At 46.6% G+C, this 18,542-nt stretch overlaps 2 long non-coding RNA genes across 2 annotated transcripts; both read left to right on the top strand.

The window, feature by feature from the left end:
- The first annotated feature begins 4,414 nt into the window (after positions 1 to 4,414).
- LOC116181681 lies at positions 4,415 to 6,611 on the top strand. The gene is made up of 2 exons (XR_004147311.1): positions 4,415 to 5,838; positions 5,881 to 6,611. It is a non-coding gene; the product is annotated as an uncharacterized LOC116181681 (long non-coding RNA).
- A 491-nt stretch (positions 6,612 to 7,102) lies between these two features.
- Positions 7,103 to 9,234, top strand: LOC116181680. Its single transcript, XR_004147310.1, has 4 exons — positions 7,103 to 7,436; positions 7,487 to 7,567; positions 7,621 to 7,720; positions 7,771 to 9,234. It is a non-coding gene; the product is annotated as an uncharacterized LOC116181680 (long non-coding RNA).
- The last annotated feature ends 9,308 nt before the right edge of the window (positions 9,235 to 18,542 follow it).

Raw genomic sequence — 18,542 nt, 5'->3', positions numbered from 1 at the left:
GCCGACTGCGGCGACGCCGGCGTCGTCGTCGTCGAAATCTCACCCTTACGTCGTGGACGATAAACGGGTTGCGCGAATAAGATCTACTTCTAAGCTAAGCGAGATCGAGGTTCAACAAAAGGTAGGTACCTCAAATGCTAAAAATTCATTTTTATATATATGTATATGTAATTATAGAGCCCAGTGTATGTGTACGTTTCTAGGCATTGTTATAATTACAATAAGATAACAACTCAAATTCGACCTTTTCGAAAATAATTTAAAATTGGCCCAAGCTTTTTTCACGAAATTTTTACACGAGCCTCGAATTCCGAAGCCGCGATTTTTACGATGCCCCGCTACCCCGGGAAAATTCGTCTTCACCCCCCCGCTGTCACCCCCCAAAATCGCACCTCCGAAGAAAAATTCGCCGAGGGTCGCCCGTCGAACTGGAAAAATCGAGCTCGCGGATAGGGGGGGTAGGAGGGTCGAGGCTTTCGAGGTACTCGATCGCGAAAGTCGCGACACCCCCCCGCGGGGGAGGACGCGCACGAGAAAACGGGAGCGGAAAGAGAGCGAAATTGCTCGAAAAGTAGCTCTACTTCCCCCCCTCGAAACGCGATCGATCGATAGTCCCGACCGTCCCGCGTGAGACGTACGGGGTCCCATTCAAAAACTATGGGCCGTTTGGGGGGGAGGGGGGCGCGAAGTTTGCCCTTATCGACGTCGCTCCGCTTTATCCCTCGCGCCGCGGAAACGAGACGACCTAAGAAACACTTACGATCGCTCAAATGCGGACCCGAACGTCGGACGGATTATGACGCGTCATACGACCAATTCTCCCGGTGGGTTCGGGAGGGAGGAATTTTCGAACGACACTCGGACCCGATCGCGAGATTCGGAATGATCGTCGATAAAAAATATTTACGGCGGTCGAGCGGCATAGGAGAGGGCGAATTTTGGGAAAGTCGATCGAGTCTTTTCTTCGACGCGCCTTTCGCCCCCCGACCGCCCCTCCGTCGACCCCCCCCCCGGACCTTCAAACGTACCACTTCGCCTTTTCGACGTTTGTTCGGGAACCGCGAGGGTTAGAACGACGCGGTTTGTTGCGTCGATCTCGTATCGGCATCGTCCGACCTTACGTCCGACATTTCCCCCCTCCCCCCCTCCATATCGTCGGTAAATTTCAAATTTTAAAGGTTATTAGGGAACGCCGACTCTTAAAACGAGACGGTCGTCCACGTCGATCTCCCGTATCGATCGGAGTGCGTTCGGGAATCGACGGCGAATCGCGAAAAGCCGCGAGGCGAGGCGGCGCAGCCGCCGAAGCCGAGCGAAGTGTCAATTTTCGTTCGGAGGAGGTAAGTTTTTGGCAAGTCTTAGATCGGAGTATTCTCTTCGAAGTCCGTTACGTACCCCGACATCACTCCGTTAACCTCCCATCCCCCCCCTCTCCCCCAAAAATCTTTAAACGTACTCTGTTCGAAAACCGCGAGGGTTAGAACGATGCGGTTTTTTAAGTCGATCTCGTATCGGTATTCTCCGACTTTACGTCCGACACTTCCCCCCCTCCCCCCCCACCCCACCCTCTTCTCTTCGGTAAATTTCGTATTTTAAAGGTTATTCGGAAACTCCGAGGACCAAAACGATGCGGTTTTCTACGTCCGCGTCTCTTCCGTATCGATCGGTGTGCGTTCCGGAATCGAACAAAGAAGCGAGGCGAGGCGGCGCAGCCGCCGAGACCGAAAGACGTGTTTTTTTTCGTGTCTCGATGTGCCAAACGAAACTCGGAGACGCGTCGACGGCCCCGACCGACGTAAAATATCGAGTTCCGGAGTGCCCACGTACGGAGACGACCTTTCGAATAGAAATTTTCCAAAAATTTATCGCGTAATCGATATTCCCGAGGGGGCAACTCGAAAATTCAAAAACGTCCCCGAATCGAGCGATCGACACGTCGGACGTTGCATTTTACCTCAAAGGACACGTTACAAAAGGTTTCGTCGAAATACGAGTCCTACATCGAAAGTTATCCCAAAAATTAAAAAACGAAAAAATTTCCATACTATCCCCTTCCTTCGAAAAAATCGAAAAAAAAAATTGTCAAAAATCGTCGCTTTTTCGACGTCATCTTATGCGTTTTGACGCGGAGATTGCAAAAACGAGAAAAAATTCTAATAAAAGATTTACGGTTTCGACGCTAGAGGGCGCTTTTTGTTTTTCGAATTTTGCGCCCCTTTACAAAAAAATTCGTAATTTCGTCAATATTCGAGGTATTCGAGAGGTTAAGGCGGCGATCGAAAGAGGAAGGACGAGGCTATTCTACGACACCTTCACCTCCCCCAAAAAATCGAAGGCGTCTCCGGGAGAGGTCGTGGAAAAAAAAATGAAATTGCTCACGAAAATGGGCGCAAAACGGGCACTTGCCGGTGGAATTCCGGGGACTTTTCGATACTAAACGATCACTTTGGATGCGACCTTCTATAATTTTGCCCCGGAGTCCCCACGATAGGATCGCAAGTGCGTTAAATCGTAATCGATATGAAAACGGCGATTTTCGAAAAAATTTTGACGAAAAATTAAATTTTTTTTTTTTTTGCCAAAATCGACTCTACACTACGAGATTAGGTGAGCGGTAAAGTTTGGCGAGAATACGCGGTCCCCGAGTGACTTTTTTGGGCACTCGAACGTCGATATTTGTAAAAAATTGCGTATATTTCTTATTTATCTGGAAATCGAAGGTGGTTTTACGCAAATAATCAACCCCCCCCCCTCCCCCCTTCCCTCACAATTAGGTCAGATTGCAATTGGGTTAGGTTAGATAGTCGCGATGTGTAGTTAGGTTAGGTAGCGGTTAGGTTAGGTTAGGTTAGGTTAAGTCGACGTGCGCGGTTAGGTTAGGTTAGATCGACGTGTTAGGTTAGATCGAAATGCTCAGTTAGGTTAGATCGCGGTTAAGTTAGGTTAGGTCGACGCGCGCAGTTAGGTTAGGTTAGATAGACACGTTAGGTTAGGTCGAAATGCTCGGTTAGGTTAGGTCGACGCGCGCAGTTAGGTTAGATTGCAGTTAGTTGGAAAGTTAACGCGGCCCATCCTAACCGCGCCGCCGAGAGCTTTCCGACGATACCTCGTACGCCTTCCTGCGACTTTTCGTTACCGAGATTCTCATTTCGGCGACGCCCGACGACGCGCGCCGGCGTCGGCGTCGTCGGCGCCGAAACTTAACACGACCCATCCTAACCGCGCCGCCGAGACCTTTCCGACGATACCTCGCACGCCTTCCTACGACTTTTCGTTACCGAGATTCTCATTTCGGCGACGCCCGACGACGCACGCCGGCGTCGGCGCCGCCGGCGCCCGAACTTGACACGGCCCATCCTAACCGCGCCGCCGAGACCTTTCCGACGATACCTCGCACGCCTTCCTACGACTTTTCGTTACCGAGATTCTCATTTTGGCGACGACCGACGACGCGCGCCGACGGCGCCGGCTGCGGCGGCGCCGGCGCCGCCGGCGTCGCCGTCGTCGAAATCTCACCCTTACGTCGTGGACGATAAACGGGTTGCGCGAATAAGATCTACGTCTAAGCTAAGCGATCGAGATTCAACGAAAGGTAGGTACCTCAAATGCTAAAAATTCATTTTTATATATATGTATATGTAATTATAGAGCCCAGTGTATGTGTACGTTTCTAGGCATTGTTATAATTAAAAGAAGATAACAACTCAAATTCGACGTTTTCGAAAATAATTTTAAATCGGCCGAGTAGAATTTCGCGAAATTTTTACACGAGCCTCGAATTCCGAAGCCGCGATTTTTACGATGCCCCGCTACCCCGGGAAAATTCGTCTTCACCCCCCCGCTGTCACCCCCCAAAATCGCACCTCCGAAGAAAAATTCGCCGAGGGTCGCCCGTCGAACTGGAAAAATCGAGCTCGCGGATAGGGGGGGTAGGAGGGTCGAGGCTTTCGAGGTACTCGATCGCGAAAGTCGCGACACCCCCCCGCGGGGGAGGACGCGCACGAGAAAACGGGAGCGGAAAGAGAGCGAAATTGCTCGAAAAGTAGCCCTACTTCCCCCCCTCGAAACGCGATCGATCGATAGTCCCGACCGTCCCGCGTGAGACGTACGGGGTCCCATTCAAAAACTATGGGCCGAACCATCCAAGTCAAATATGATGGGAAGACGCGCTCAACCTATTCTATCGTAATCGCGCCGCCGAGACCTTTCCAACGATACCTAACACGCCTTCGTACGACTTTCCGTTACCGAGATTCGCATTTTGGCGACGCCTGTTGACGTCACCCGACGCCGCCGTCGCCAACAGTCCAAATTGTGTCCTTCCCTCATCGACAACAAACGGGTCGCGAAACGTCGATAAAAAAAATTTTGTCACAAACGAGTATATATATATACTCAATTTATATATATACAATCCCGTATCTACTCGTACGCGATCGATCTCCGAAGTTGTACGTATAAACCGGGAAAAATTTCGACCGCGTCTTCAGTAGGCGCCGGGCGTCAGCCTGTGGCCGAAGGGGGGGCCCGTGTCGCTCGGGGGGCGGGGGTGTGCCTTTTTTTTCTAAGTCCACGCGCATGGATGCGTTTTAAAGGGCCGCGCATCTCTTAATATCTCCCTTATTTACCGGCCGATCTGGACCAAATTTAAACCGTAGCTGCGTCCGGCCGGGGGCTCGAAATGGGATTTTCAATTTTTTCCTATCCCCTCCCCTTTTCGAGATATCGACGCATCTCTGTCGTCTTTCGACCTGCGACCTCGATACTTCGGAATCACGCGTTTCGCGACATTTCTAGACGATCTACGCAATAACCGTTTTTTGGATTTTTTATTAAAAACTTAAATCGCGATATCTCGAAAACGGAACGTCGTAGATAGGGGTTCCTGGGTGTCTTTAGAAAGTTCTCGACCTAATCTAACCGATGGGAGGGTCGAAATTTGGAAACTGAGATACCAGCTCGGAAATGACGGAATCGAATGGCCCTGGTCCCCAAACCTCTCGATACCAAATTTCAGCGAGATCGGTCGGTAAATAACGGAGATATAGCAATTTGTAATTTGACACCACCGAAAACACTTAAAACGCGATATCTCGAGAACGGTGCGTCGTAGACGGGTCTTTATAGGTATCTTTGGAAAGCTCTCGATGTAATCTAACCGATGGGATGGTCAGAATTTCGGAATGGAGATAGAAGTGCCGAAAGGATGGAAACGGGTGCCTCAATTTCTCCAACCTCTCAATACTGAATATTTATCGAGATCGGACTATAAATAAAGGAAATATAACGATATGTAATTTGACACCATTGAAAACACTTAAAACGCGATATCTCGTATATTTACACACGTGCGCATACTGAGAGATCAATATATGCTGCACCGCTCTTATAAAATATGACAATAGTAATTATTTGCCGCAACCAGGTATCGTGTATGTGCACCTATATACTAAAGTCACTAGATATAGAAAGTAACACAATCATCCGCCATTTTGGTGAAAATTTGCTGCCAACTTAAAAAAATTTAAAAATAAAAACTGAATATCAGTAATTTTTTATAGCCTAACTTCATAGTACTGTCATGTTTTATATAAATATAATCCCATCTCTAAACAGGTGATACAATCCCCAACATTAAAGTTACTAGAATTTTTTTGGGCAAAAATTATGCTTTCTCTCTTTAACACACGAGCCAAATGGATTGCGGTACTTTCTATATTTATCCAATACAAAATATAACCTATAATTTCACAAACTATAATTTCTAATTCTTATTACTATCGTTCCTTTCAACACGACTTTTTTCAAGACTACCAGTTTCTTTCGAATATTTACAAGGTGGGTAAATTACTTGTAAATTACAAACAAACGTTTTTTTAGTTGTAGCGTGTAATAGGCAATAGGTTTACTTCGACAAGCCTTTTACTTCTTAGAAGAGAATAAGATGCGTTTGCAGTTCTGTTTCCGTAATGGAACTAAAGATGAAAGTGAAGTTTGAGAGTACTCGATACGTTTGTGTATACAGGAGTTTCGATAAACGGATGTCAACCGTGACGAGGATTACAACAATATACGCCGAAATGCTCGTCGTTTACTTGAACGGTTTCACATACAGGAAGTCTTGCTTCTGGGAAGTCACCTGGCCGCTTAGCGATTGCTAATAAGGCGTTTGTAAAAGATATTCTTGCTCGTCTTGAACAAAGTCGAAAAAAGCAACTGCGATAATTTGTCCCACTAACGGATATCTCATACGGAACGTGTGACACTATTGCCTGGAGAAAATTGTACTTCTATCCTTTAAAGTAACCGTGTTACAAGAACTCATCGTCTGGACTTGCAAAGTCCTAAAATATTGCATGCAAATTTACTAGATGTCAACGTATTCGAAACCGTTTACACACCATTGCCGAATTACGAGCAGATATAGAAGCTACCGTTTGAAGCATTATGCAACGGCACTTACATGCCGGCTTCGAAAACAAAGAAAAGAGTGGACCCCTGTCTTAATTATGGTGACGAGATCTTCGAACAGTTGTTTATAACATGTGATTTATCCAATTACTTCAATATTAACGATTTGTAAAAGAAATAAAATTGTTTCAATTGTTGTAGCAATTTCCTATTCGTATAATTTCACATCATTTGGAAACTTACAAGGTGATTAAATCTTTATTTGGGTTAAATATAATCATATGTCAAATGTTTAATTTGTTTTGAAGTTTAAGGTTATAAATTAGTATTGGTGCCCCGCGCCTATTGCGGCAAATATTTACTAACGTCATTATTTATTGAAGCGGCATAGTAAAGCACTGTTCGCACTGTATAGCACCACAGAATGTAACCGGCTATCCGCCATTTTGATCAAATAAAAACTGAATATCAGTAATTTTTTATAACCTAACTTCATAGTACTGTCATGTTTTATATAAATCATTGAACTATATACTCTGTAATAATTTTTTTAAGAGACTTGCCAGACGGGTACGTTCAATGGGGAATATTTAGCTCGAATTATTAGCTATCAGATGCACCTTTCACCGTCCGAATCGATTGAAAAATAAAGGTTCTGGAAATTTTTTTGTAAAAAATACGTTAGTTCGTCTGTGCCAATTTTCTTTTATAATTTTTAAACTATAATTCGTAGTTATATACTTACAATGGGAAAAATTTAGCATAATTAGTACTCTATTTAAATTGACCTCTCCGAAGAAAATCGAAATCGCATTAATCCCGTGCCGAGAGGTTATATTTAATAAAAATTAGGGAGTCACGTCGATATTTAGATCCCCGTCGCGAAGGTAGTTCATTCTACGACGGTGGCGCCACGTTATTTCCAGGTTCCATTGCGATCACGTTTCGTCTTGGGTGAAGTTTAGTAAATTTTTCATTTACGTTCATCGGTCCATTTATATTGTTTTTAATTGTTTATTTTATTGGTAAGTGAATTATGGTAAACGATCAAGTTATGGCGCACGTATTTTTTTAGATTTCGAAGACATTCTTCCACCTCGTGGAATTGGGATCTTCGTGGGATCATTTTACCCTCTTTTATCGTTTAATTTATCTTGTAAAGTGACAAATTCCTAGCAAAAATGAAATTAAAAAATCTTTTGTTAATAGGATTTCAGGTTACCTTCAGTTCGACATCGGTATGGGGCCACCGAAGAAGTTGAAGGGGGCGGCTCTGAGTTCCCCCGTAATGCTAAAATTCTTAGACTAGGTATGTATAAATGTGATTCTATTGTCAGATTGATGAAAACTGTTTTTTAGAATGGAGCATTCGGTTTATTGGTTTATTAGCCCCCTAACCTAAGCTAACTAACTAACATCCAAACACTATCTTTCCTCGAACGAGCGGAGAAAGCGGAACTATCAGCGGAAATGACCTAAACAAAACACCCTATCCGAAAAATGAGCTGAAAGGGAACTATGTTGTTGTTAGGGAAGTATTATACACTACGTGTACACCCCTCAACGCAGTACGCCGTGGTACACGTCAGGGAATACTCCCCAATGGAAGTTGCGCAAAAAAGCACTACTTCCTAAGAAAATAGGAACCGCCGCAACGTTCAAATGAACCTACGCGGTTGAAATGTGGTATTATTTGAACGGTTATATTGGGCATGCGCCGATACAGAAGATGTATTTTTTTCAAATGGCGCCATCTATACAACTGTCACGGGAACTGTCAAAAAATCTGGGACATTACTATTTTATGTAAAAAACACCATTTTTAAGGAAATTTAACGTGTTTTATCGTTGTTATGAAAATGTCATCGTAAACAAACCTACATTTGCACAATTTCGAGTAATCGACTTGATGTCGACCAAAAATTCATGCCGATGTGCATGTTGCTACGTAGCATAAAGACATTTACGATAGAAATGGTATGAAAATTTATTATTGATGTAACAAATTATCCGTGTTCTTCAAGAAGAAGTCCTATAGGAGGTTATTCATCAGTTTATATTCCGGTTAGAGCAAAAAGTATGTCCAAGATTCTAGCGGAAACGAAAGCATTTCGTCACATGAAATATTCATGCTTAGGAAGGTAGCGAAGGATTAGTTTTAGTTCGTTACCTTCCACTTTTATTTCTACATGTCCACATAGTCTACTAGTATTAAAGCGACCACCTATTACCACTTGGTCCAAACAGCGAACTACGATATCATTATAAAAAGGTATAAAAGCTCGTACTTCAAATATACTTATTACCATTGAAGGACACGATACTGTAATATACAGCACCTTAAGTTATCCAATACTTGCTTGAGGATGAAGTCCATTTGTAAAGAATCTCCTATGGAAAGGCACGTGAATTACTACCTACGAAACACTATAGGTTCCAACAAAATTGTAAAAACTTCTTTGTCTTAAAATTTTTATGCTTTCCTGTACATATTATAAGGATTGTGTTAGATATCGTGAACAATTTTAAAAATCATCATATTTCCATGCCTAATACATTCATAAACAACAAATAAAATAAGGAATACTACACAAACTCCTCACGACCACTCAAAATGATCCAATTATTTTCATGGATTTCTATTATAGCATGTAAACTCTGTACGTGGAGAAATCGTAAAGAAAATTCTCCCGATGAGGATGAACCTGTTCTACAGGAGGCTAAAACAACCCCGAGTGTACAAACAGGCTGAGTAGAAAAATCACTTTGTATAGGTGTTGTTTCCACAAAAAAAAAACAAAAATATTACTCACAAATTCAAAAAAATTATCAAATCAGTCTGCTTAGTAGCATGTTCTTACCACGCCAAAACTGAAACTGAGAAATTGTCGTTGTTGAACACTGAACAATGCGAGGTTTTTTATACCTACATATTTTATATAGACTTCTTTAAAAAACTGAAAATGAAAGGTGTGGCATCAAACAGCTTGGGACGTTAGGTTATTTGAAGATTTTTAAAAATTTTGTTTAACTTTTTTGAAAGACAAATTCAAACAAAAATTATAAATGAAGCTAAATCGAATGTGACATCAATCTGCGTTGGACATTAGGTTATTTGTATGTTGAAGAAATTTTTTTAAACTTTTTTCGTAATACAAATTCAAACAACAATTATAAATGAAGCTAAACAAAATGTGACACCAAGCAGCTTTGCACATTAGGTTATTTGTAAGTTTAAGATATTTTTTTTAACTTTATTAGAAATAAAAATTCTTAATAACCCTTCCCCAACTAAGTAAAGTAACCGAAGACTTCGATTCTTAACACACGCGCCTCGTATACCAATGCCGAGCGAGCCGAAGGCGAGTTCGGCATCACTTTGGCCCTCCCTTAGCTTGGGGCATTAGGTTATTTGTAGATTTAGGAATTTTTTTTTAACTTTTTTACAAATTCAAACAAAGATTCTCGACTCGGCATAACTCGAGCTCGCCGTTCTCGCGACGAAAACGGCTCGCATTTTTCCTCCATCAATGTCGAGCGAGCCGAAGGCGAGTTGAGCTTCACGAGGGCTCTCCCGTAGACCCGGCTTTCCCCGTTCGCGGCGGCAAACGACGCTTACTTACGGCCCTACACGCGCCCACCTTTCCCGTCATTCATCTAAACTTAATAAAAAAACGGAGATCCTTGCGAAAACGTAGTTCTATAACAAAATACTGATTCGCTGACATTAGTTTCGGCATTTTCTTACCGCACCAAAATTGAAACTGAGAAATTATCTTTGTTGAGCACTGAACAGTGCGAGGCGAAGCCGAGCTATGCACCGTTACGAATCAGAGTGAGGCGAGGCGGCAAAGCCGCCGGAGCCGAGCGGATGTCTCCTCAAAACCAAAAAGTGTTATCAAAATTAAATAATCTTATGTACAATTATGTGCGGATCTGGATTTTACAAGTTGAATCGAAATTTTAAAAAATTTACTTTGTATAGGTGATGTTCCAAAAAACGTATCCTCCTTTTTGGCGATATCTCTGCAAAATATACTCACTCTAGCGAAGTCTTAAAATGCGTAGCATTTTTACAAACACATACGCCGAGTTTGATTTAAAAAAAAATCAATATATTGGTGCTTTTTTGAGCCGAATCAAAATCCTTTTCCTTTCTTTTTCGCATTTTAAAAAATTCCGACGTCAATTAAAAACAACCCAAACTACAAAATCGCACAACGATCGAGTTAAAAAAAAAATTTACAAACGGAAAACCACAAAAAACGGCGTGTGATAACAAAACGCCGTGATCGGTAGGAGCGAGCGACGCGAGCTCCAATCCGATCTAGTTATAATTAAAAGAAGATAACAACGTGTTCCCGACGTTTTCGAAAATAATTTAAAATCGGCCCAAGCTTTTTCACGAAATTTTTACACGAGCCTCGAATTCCGAAACCGCGATTTTTACGATGCCCCGCTACCCCGGGAAAATTCGTCTTCACCCCCCCGCTGTCACCCCCCAAAATCGCACCTCCGAAGAAAAATTCGCCGAGGGTCGCCCGTCGAACTGGAAAAATCGAGCTCGCGGATAGGGGGGGTAGGAGGGTCGAGGCTTTCGAGGTACTCGATCGCGAAAGTCGCGACACCCCCCCGCGGGGGAGGACGCGCACGAGAAAACGGGAGCGGAAAGAGAGCGAAATTGCTCGAAAAGTAGCCCTACTTCCCCCCCTCGAAACGCGATCGATCGATAGTCCCGACCGTCCCGCGTGAGACGTACGGGGTCCCATTCAAAAACTATGGGCCGTTGGGGGGGGAGGGGGGCGCGAAGTTTGCCCTTATCGACGTCGCTCCGCTTTATCCCTCGCGCCGCGGAAACGAGACGACCTAAGAAACACTTACGATCGCTCAAATGCGGACCCGAACGTCGGACGGATTACGACGCGTCATACGACCAATTCTCCCGGTGGGTTCGGGAGGGAGGAATTTTCGAACGACACTCGGACCCGATCGCGAGATTCGGAATGATCGTCGATAAAAAATATTTACGGCGGTCGAGCGGCATAGGAGAGGGCGAATTTTGGGAAAGTCGATCGAGTCTTTTCTTCGACGCGCCTTTCGCACCCCGGCCGCCCCTCCGTCGACCCCCCCCGGACCTTCAAACGTACCACTTCGCCTTTTCGACGTTTGTTCGGGAACCGCGAGGGTTAGAACGACGCGGTTTGTTGCGTCGATCTCGTATCGGCATCGTCCGACCTTACGTCCGACATTTCCCCCCTCCCCCCCTCCATATCGTCGGTAAATTTCAAATTTTAAAGGTTATTAGGGAACGCCGACTCTTAAAACGGACGGTCGTCCACGTCGATCTCCCGTATCGATCGGAGTGCGTTCGGGAATCGAGGGCGAATCGCGAAAAGCCGCGAGGCGAGGCGGCGCAGCCGCCGAAGCCGAGCGAAGTGTCAATTTTCGTTCGGAGGAGGTAAGTTTTTGGCAAGTCTTCGATCGGAGTATTCTCTTCGAAGTCCGTTACGTACCCCGGCACCACTCCGTTAACCTCCCATCCCCCCCTCCCCCCTAAAAACCTTTAAACGTACTCTGTTCGAAAACCGCGAGGGTTAGAACGATGCGGTTTTTTAAGTCGATCTCGTATCGGTATTCTCCGACTTTACGTCCGACACTTCCCCCCCTCCCCCCCCACCCCACCCTCTTCTCTTCGGTAAATTTCGTATTTTAAAGGTTATTCGGAAACTCCGAGGACCAAAACGATGCGGTTTTCTACGTCCGCGTCTCTTCCGTATCGATCGGTGTGCGTTCCGGAATCGAACAAAGAAGCGAGGCGAGGCGGCGCAGCCGCCGAGACCGAAAGACGTGTTTTTTTTCGTGTCTCGATGTGCCAAACGAAACTCGGAGACGCGTCGACGGCCCCGACCGACGTAAAATATCGAGTTCCGGAGTGCCCACGTACGGAGACGACCTTTCGAATCGAAATTTTCCAAAAATTTATCGCGTAATCGATATTCCCGAGGGGGCAACTCGAAAATTCAAAAACGTCCCCGAATCGAGCGATCGACACGTCGGACGTTGCATTTTACCTCAAAGGACACGTTACAAAAGGTTTCGTCGAAATACGAGTCCTACTTCGAAAGTTATCCCAAAAATTAAAAAACGAAAAAATTTCCATACTATCCCCTTCCTTCGAAAAAATCGAAAAAAAAAATTGTCAAAAATCGTCGCTTTTTCGACGTCATCTTATGCGTTTTGACGCGGAGATTGCAAAAACGAGAAAAAATTCTAATAAAAGATTTACGGTTTCGACGCTAGAGGGCGCTTTTTGTTTTTCGAATTTTGCGCCCCTTTACAAAAAAATTCGTAATTTCGTCAATATTCGAGGTATTCGAGAGGTTAAGGCGGCGATCGAAAGAGGAAGGACGAGGCTATTCTACGACACCTTCACCTCCCTCAAAAAATCGAAGGCGTCTCCGGGAGAGGACGTGGAAAAAAAATGAAATTGCTCACGAAAATGGGCGCAAAACGGGCACTTGCCGGTGGAATTCCGGGGACTTTTCGATACTAAACGATCACTTTGGATGCGACCTTCTAAAAATTTGCCCCGGAGTCCCCACGATAGGATCGCAAGTGCGTTAAATCGTAATCGATATGAAAACGGCGATTTTCGAAAAAATTTTGACGAAAAATTAAAATTTTTTTTTTTTTGCCAAAATCGACTCTACACTACGAGATTAGGTGAGAGGTAAAGTTTGGCGATAATACGCGGTCCCCGAGTGACTTTTTTGGGCACTCGAACGTCGATATTTGTAAAAAATCGCGTATATTTCTTATTTATCGGGAAATCGAAGGTGGTTTTACACAAATAATCAACCCCCTCCCCCTCCCCCTCCCCCCCCCTTCCCCCACAATTAGGTCAGATTGCAATTGGGTTAGGTTAGATAGACGCGTTAGCTAAGGTCGCGATGTGTAGTTAGGTTAGGTTAGGTTAGGTTAGGTCGACGTGCGCGGTTAGGTTAGGTTAGATCGACGTGTTAGGTTAGATCGAAATGCTCAGTTAGGTTAGATCGCGGTTAAGTTAGGTTAGGTTAGATAGACACGTTAGGTTAGGTCGAAATGCTCGGTTAGGTTAGGTCGACGCGCGCAGTTAGGTTAGATTGCAGTTAGTTGGAAAGTTAACGCGGCCCATCCTAACCGCGCCGCCGAGAGCTTTCCGACGATACCTCGTACGCCTTCCTGCGACTTTTCGTTACCGAGATTCTCATTTCGGCGACGCCCGACGACGCGCGCCGGCGTCGGCGTCGTCGGCGCCGAAACTTAACACGACCCATCCTAACCGCGCCGCCGAGACCTTTCCGACGATACCTCGCACGCCTTCCTACGACTTTTCGTTACCGAGATTCTCATTTCGGCGACGCCCGACGACGCGCGCCGGCGTCGGCGCCGCCGGCGCCCAAACTTAACACGGCCCATCCTAACCGCGCCGCCGAGACCTTTCCGACGATACCTCGCACGCCTTCCTACGACTTTTCGTTACCGAGATTCTCATTTTGGCGACGACCGACGACGCGCGCCGACGGCGCCGGCTGCGGCGGCGCCGGCGCCGCCGGCGTCGCCGTCGTCGAAATCTCACCCTTACGTCGTGGACGATAAACGGGTTGCGCGAATAAGATCTACGTCTAAGCTAAGCGAGATCGAGGTTCAACGAAAGGTAGGTACCTCAAATGCTAAAAATTCATTTTTATATATATGTATATGTAATTATAGAGCCCAGTGTATGTGTACGTTTCTAGGCATTGTTATAATTACAATAAGGAAACAACTCAAATTCGACCTTTTCGAAAATAATTTTAAATCGGCCGAGTAGAATTTCGCGAAATTTTTACACGAGCCTCGAATTCCGAATGCGCGATTTTTACGATGCCCCGCTACCTCCGCAAAATCTCCCTTCACCCCCCCGCTGTCACCCCCCAAAATCGCACCTCCGAAGAAAAATTCGCCGAGGGTCGCCCGTCGAACTGGAAAAATCGAGCTCGCGGATAGGGGGGGTAGGAGGGTCGAGGCTTTCGAGGTACTCGATCGCGAAAGTCGCGACACCCCCCCGCGGGGGAGGACGCGCACGAGAAAACGGGAGCGGAAAGAGAGCGAAATTGCTCGAAAAGTAGCCCTACTTCCCCCCCTCGAAACGCGATCGATCGATAGTCCCGACCGTCCCGCGTGAGACGTACGGGGTCCCATTCAAAAACTATGGGCCGTTTGGGGGGGAGGGGGGCGCGAAGTTTGCCCTTATCGACGTCGCTCCGCTTTATCCCTCGCGCCGCGGAAACGAGACGACCTAAGAAACACTTACGATCGCTCAAATGCGGACCCGAACGTCGGACGGATTATGACGCGTCATACGACCAATTCTCCCGGTGGGTTCGGGAGGGAGGAATTTTCGAACGACACTCGGACCCGATCGCGAGATTCGGAATGATCGTCGATAAAAAATATTTACGGCGGTCGAGCGGCATAGGTGAGGGCGAATTTTGGGAAAGTCGATCGAGTCTTTTCTTCGACGCGCCTTTCGCACCCCGGCCGCCCCTCCGTCGACCCCCCCCGGACGTTTAAACGTACCCCTTCGCCTTTTCGACGTTTGTTCGGGAACCGCGAGGGTTAGAACGACGCGGTTTGTTGCGTCGATCTCGTATCGGCATCGTCCGACCTTACGTCCGACATTTCCCCCCTCCCCCCCTCCATATCGTCGGTAAATTTCAAATTTTAAAGGTTATTAGGGAACGCCGACTCTTAAAACGGACGGTCGTCCACGTCGATCTCCCGTATCGATCGGAGTGCGTTCGGGAATCGACGGCGAATCGCGAAAAGCCGCGAGGCGAGGCGGCGCAGCCGCCGAAGCCGAGCGAAGTGTCAATTTTCGTTCGGAGGAGGTAAGTTTTTGGCAAGTCTTCGATCGGAGTATTCTCTTCGAAGTCCGTTACGTACCCCGGCACCACTCCGTTAACCTCCCATCCCCCCCTCCCCCCTAAAAACCTTTAAACGTACTCTGTTCGAAAACCGCGAGGGTTAGAACGATGCGGTTTTTTAAGTCGATCTCGTATCGGTATTCTCCGACTTTACGTCCGACACTTCCCCCCCTCCCCCCCCACCCCACCCTCTTCTCTTCGGTAAATTTCGTATTTTAAAGGTTATTCGGAAACTCCGAGGACCAAAACGATGCGGTTTTCTACGTCCGCGTCTCTTCCGTATCGATCGGTGTGCGTTCCGGAATCGAACAAAGAAGCGAGGCGAGGCGGCGCAGCCGCCGAGACCGAAAGACGTGTTTTTTTTCGTGTCTCGATGTGCCAAACGAAACTCGGAGACGCGTCGACGGCCCCGACCGACGTAAAATATCGAGTTCCGGAGTGCCCACGTACGGAGACGACCTTTCGAATCGAAATTTTCCAAAACTTTATCGCGTAATCGATATTCCCGAGGGGGCAACTCGAAAATTCAAAAACGTCCCCGATTCGATCGATCGACACGTCGGACGTTGCATTTTACCTCAAAGGACACGTTACAAAAGGTTTTGTCGAAATACGAGTCCTACTTCGAAAGTTATCCCAAAAATTAAAAAACGAAAAAATTTCCATACTATCCCCTTCCTTCGAAAAAATCGAAAAAAAAAATTGTCAAAAATCGTCGCTTTTTCGACGTCATCTTATGCGTTTTGACGCGGAGATTGCAAAAACGAGAAAAAATTCTAATAAAAGATTTACGGTTTCGACGCTAGAGGGCGCTTTTTGTTTTTCGAATTTTGCGCCCCTTTACAAAAAAATTCGTAATTTCGTCAATATTCGAGGTATTCGAGAGGTTAAGGCGGCGATCGAAAGAGGAAGGACGAGGCTATTCTACGACACCTTCCCCTCCCCCAAAAAATCGAAGGCGTCTCCGGGAGAGGTCGTGGAAAAAAAAATGAAATTGCTCACGAAAATGGGCGCAAAACGGGCACTTGCCTGTGGAATTCCGGGGACTTTTCGATACTAAACGATCACTTTGGATGCGACCTTCTATAATTTTGCCCCGGAGTCCCCACGATAGGATCGCAAGTGCGTTAAATCGTAATCGATATGAAAACGGCGATTTTCGAAAAAATTTTGACGAAAAATTAAATTTTTTTTTTTTTTGCCGAAATCGACTTTACACTACGAGATTAGGTGAGAGGTAAAGTTTGGCGAGAATACGCGGTCCCCGAGTGACTTTTTTGGGCACTCGAACGTCGATATTTGTAAAAAATCGCGTATATTTCTTATTTATCGGGAAATCGAAGGTGGTTTTACACAAATAATCAACCCCCTCCCCCTCCCCCTCCCCCCCCCTTCCCCCACAATTAGGTCAGATTGCAATTGGGTTAGGTTAGATAGACGCGTTAGCTAAGGTCGCGATGTGTAGTTAGGTTAGGTTAGGTTAGGTTAGGTCGACGTGCGCGGTTAGGTTAGGTTAGATCGACGTGTTAGGTTAGATCGAAATGCTCAGTTAGGTTAGATCGCGGTTAAGTTAGGTTAGGTCGACGCGCGCAGTTAGGTTAGGTTAGATAGACACGTTAGGTTAGGTCGAAATGCTCGGTTAGGTTAGGTCGACGCGCGCAGTTAGGTTAGATCGCAGTTAGTTGGAAAGTTAACGCGGCCCATCCTAATCGCGCCGCCGAGAGCTTTCCGACGATACCTCGCACGCCTTCCTACGACTTTTCGTTACCGAGATTCTCATTTCGGCGACGCCCGACGACGCGCGCCGGCGTCGGCGTCGTCGGCGCCGAAACTTAACACGACCCATCCTAACCGCGCCGCCGAGACCTTTCCGACGATACCTCGCACGCCTTCCTGCGACTTTTCGTTACCGAAATTCTCATTTCGGCGACGCCCGACGACGCGCGCCGGCGGCGGCGCCGCCGGCGCCCAAACTTAACACGGCCCATCCTAACCGCGCCGCCGAGACCTTTCCGACGATACCTCGCACGCCTTCCTACGACTTTTCGTTATCGAGATTCTCATTTTGGCGACGACCGACGACGCGCGCCGACGGCGCCGGCTGCGGCGGCGCCGGCGCCGCCGGCGTCGTCGTCGTCGAAATCTCACCCTTACGTCGTGGACGATAAACGGGTTGCGCGAATAAGATCTACATCTAAGCTAAGCGAGATCGAGGTTCAACAAAAGGTAGGTACCTCAAATGCTAAAAATTCATTTTTATATATATGTATATGTAATTATAGAGCCCAGTGTATGTGTACGTTTCTAGGCATTGTTATAATTAAAAGAAGATAACAACGTGTTCCCGACGTTTTCGAAAATAATTTAAAATCGGCCGAGTAGAATTTCGCGAAATTTTTACACGAGCCTCGAATTCCGAATGCGCGATTTTTACGATGCCCCGCTACCTCCGCAAAATCTCCCTTCACCCCCCCGCTGTCACCCCCCAAAATCGCACCTCCGAAGAAAAATTCGCCGAGGGTCGCCCGTCGAACTGGAAAAATCGAGCTCGCGGATAGGGGGGGTAGGAGGGTCGAGGCTTTCGAGGTACTCGATCGCGAAAGTCGCGACACCCCCCCGCGGGGGAGGACGCGCACGATAAAACGGGAGCGGAAAGAGAGCGAAATTGCTCGAAAAGTAGCCCTACTTCCCCCCCTCGAAACGCGATCGATCGATAGTCCCGACCGTCCCGCGTGAGACGTACGGGGTCCCATTCAAAAACTATGGGCCGAACCATCCAAGTCAAATATGATGGGAAGACGCGCTCAACCTATTCTATCGTAATCGCGCCGCCGAGACCTTTCCAACGATACCTAACACGCCTTCGTACGACTTTCCGTTACCGAGATTCGCATTTTGGCGACGCCTGTTGACGTCACCCGACGCCGCCGTCGCCAACAGTCCAAATTGTGTCCTTCCCTCATCGACAACAAACGGGTCGCGAAACGTCGATAAAAAAAATTTTGTCACAAACGAGTATATATATATATACTCAATTTATATATATACAATCTCGTATCTACTCGTACGCGATCGATCTCCGAAGTTGTACGTATAAACCGGGAAAAATTTCGACCGCGTCTTCAGTAGGCGCCGGGCGTCAGCCTGTGGCCGAAGGGGGGGCCCGTGTCGCTCGGGGGGGCG

The sequence above is a fragment of the Photinus pyralis genome, unplaced genomic scaffold (genome assembly GCF_008802855.1).
Source record: "Photinus pyralis isolate 1611_PpyrPB1 unplaced genomic scaffold, Ppyr1.3 Ppyr1.4_unclustered_Scaffold1557, whole genome shotgun sequence".
In the NCBI taxonomy this organism is placed as follows: domain Eukaryota; kingdom Metazoa; phylum Arthropoda; class Insecta; order Coleoptera; family Lampyridae; genus Photinus; species Photinus pyralis.
Note: the sequence above shows the minus strand (reverse complement) of the source record. Positions and strands in the feature narration are given on the sequence as shown.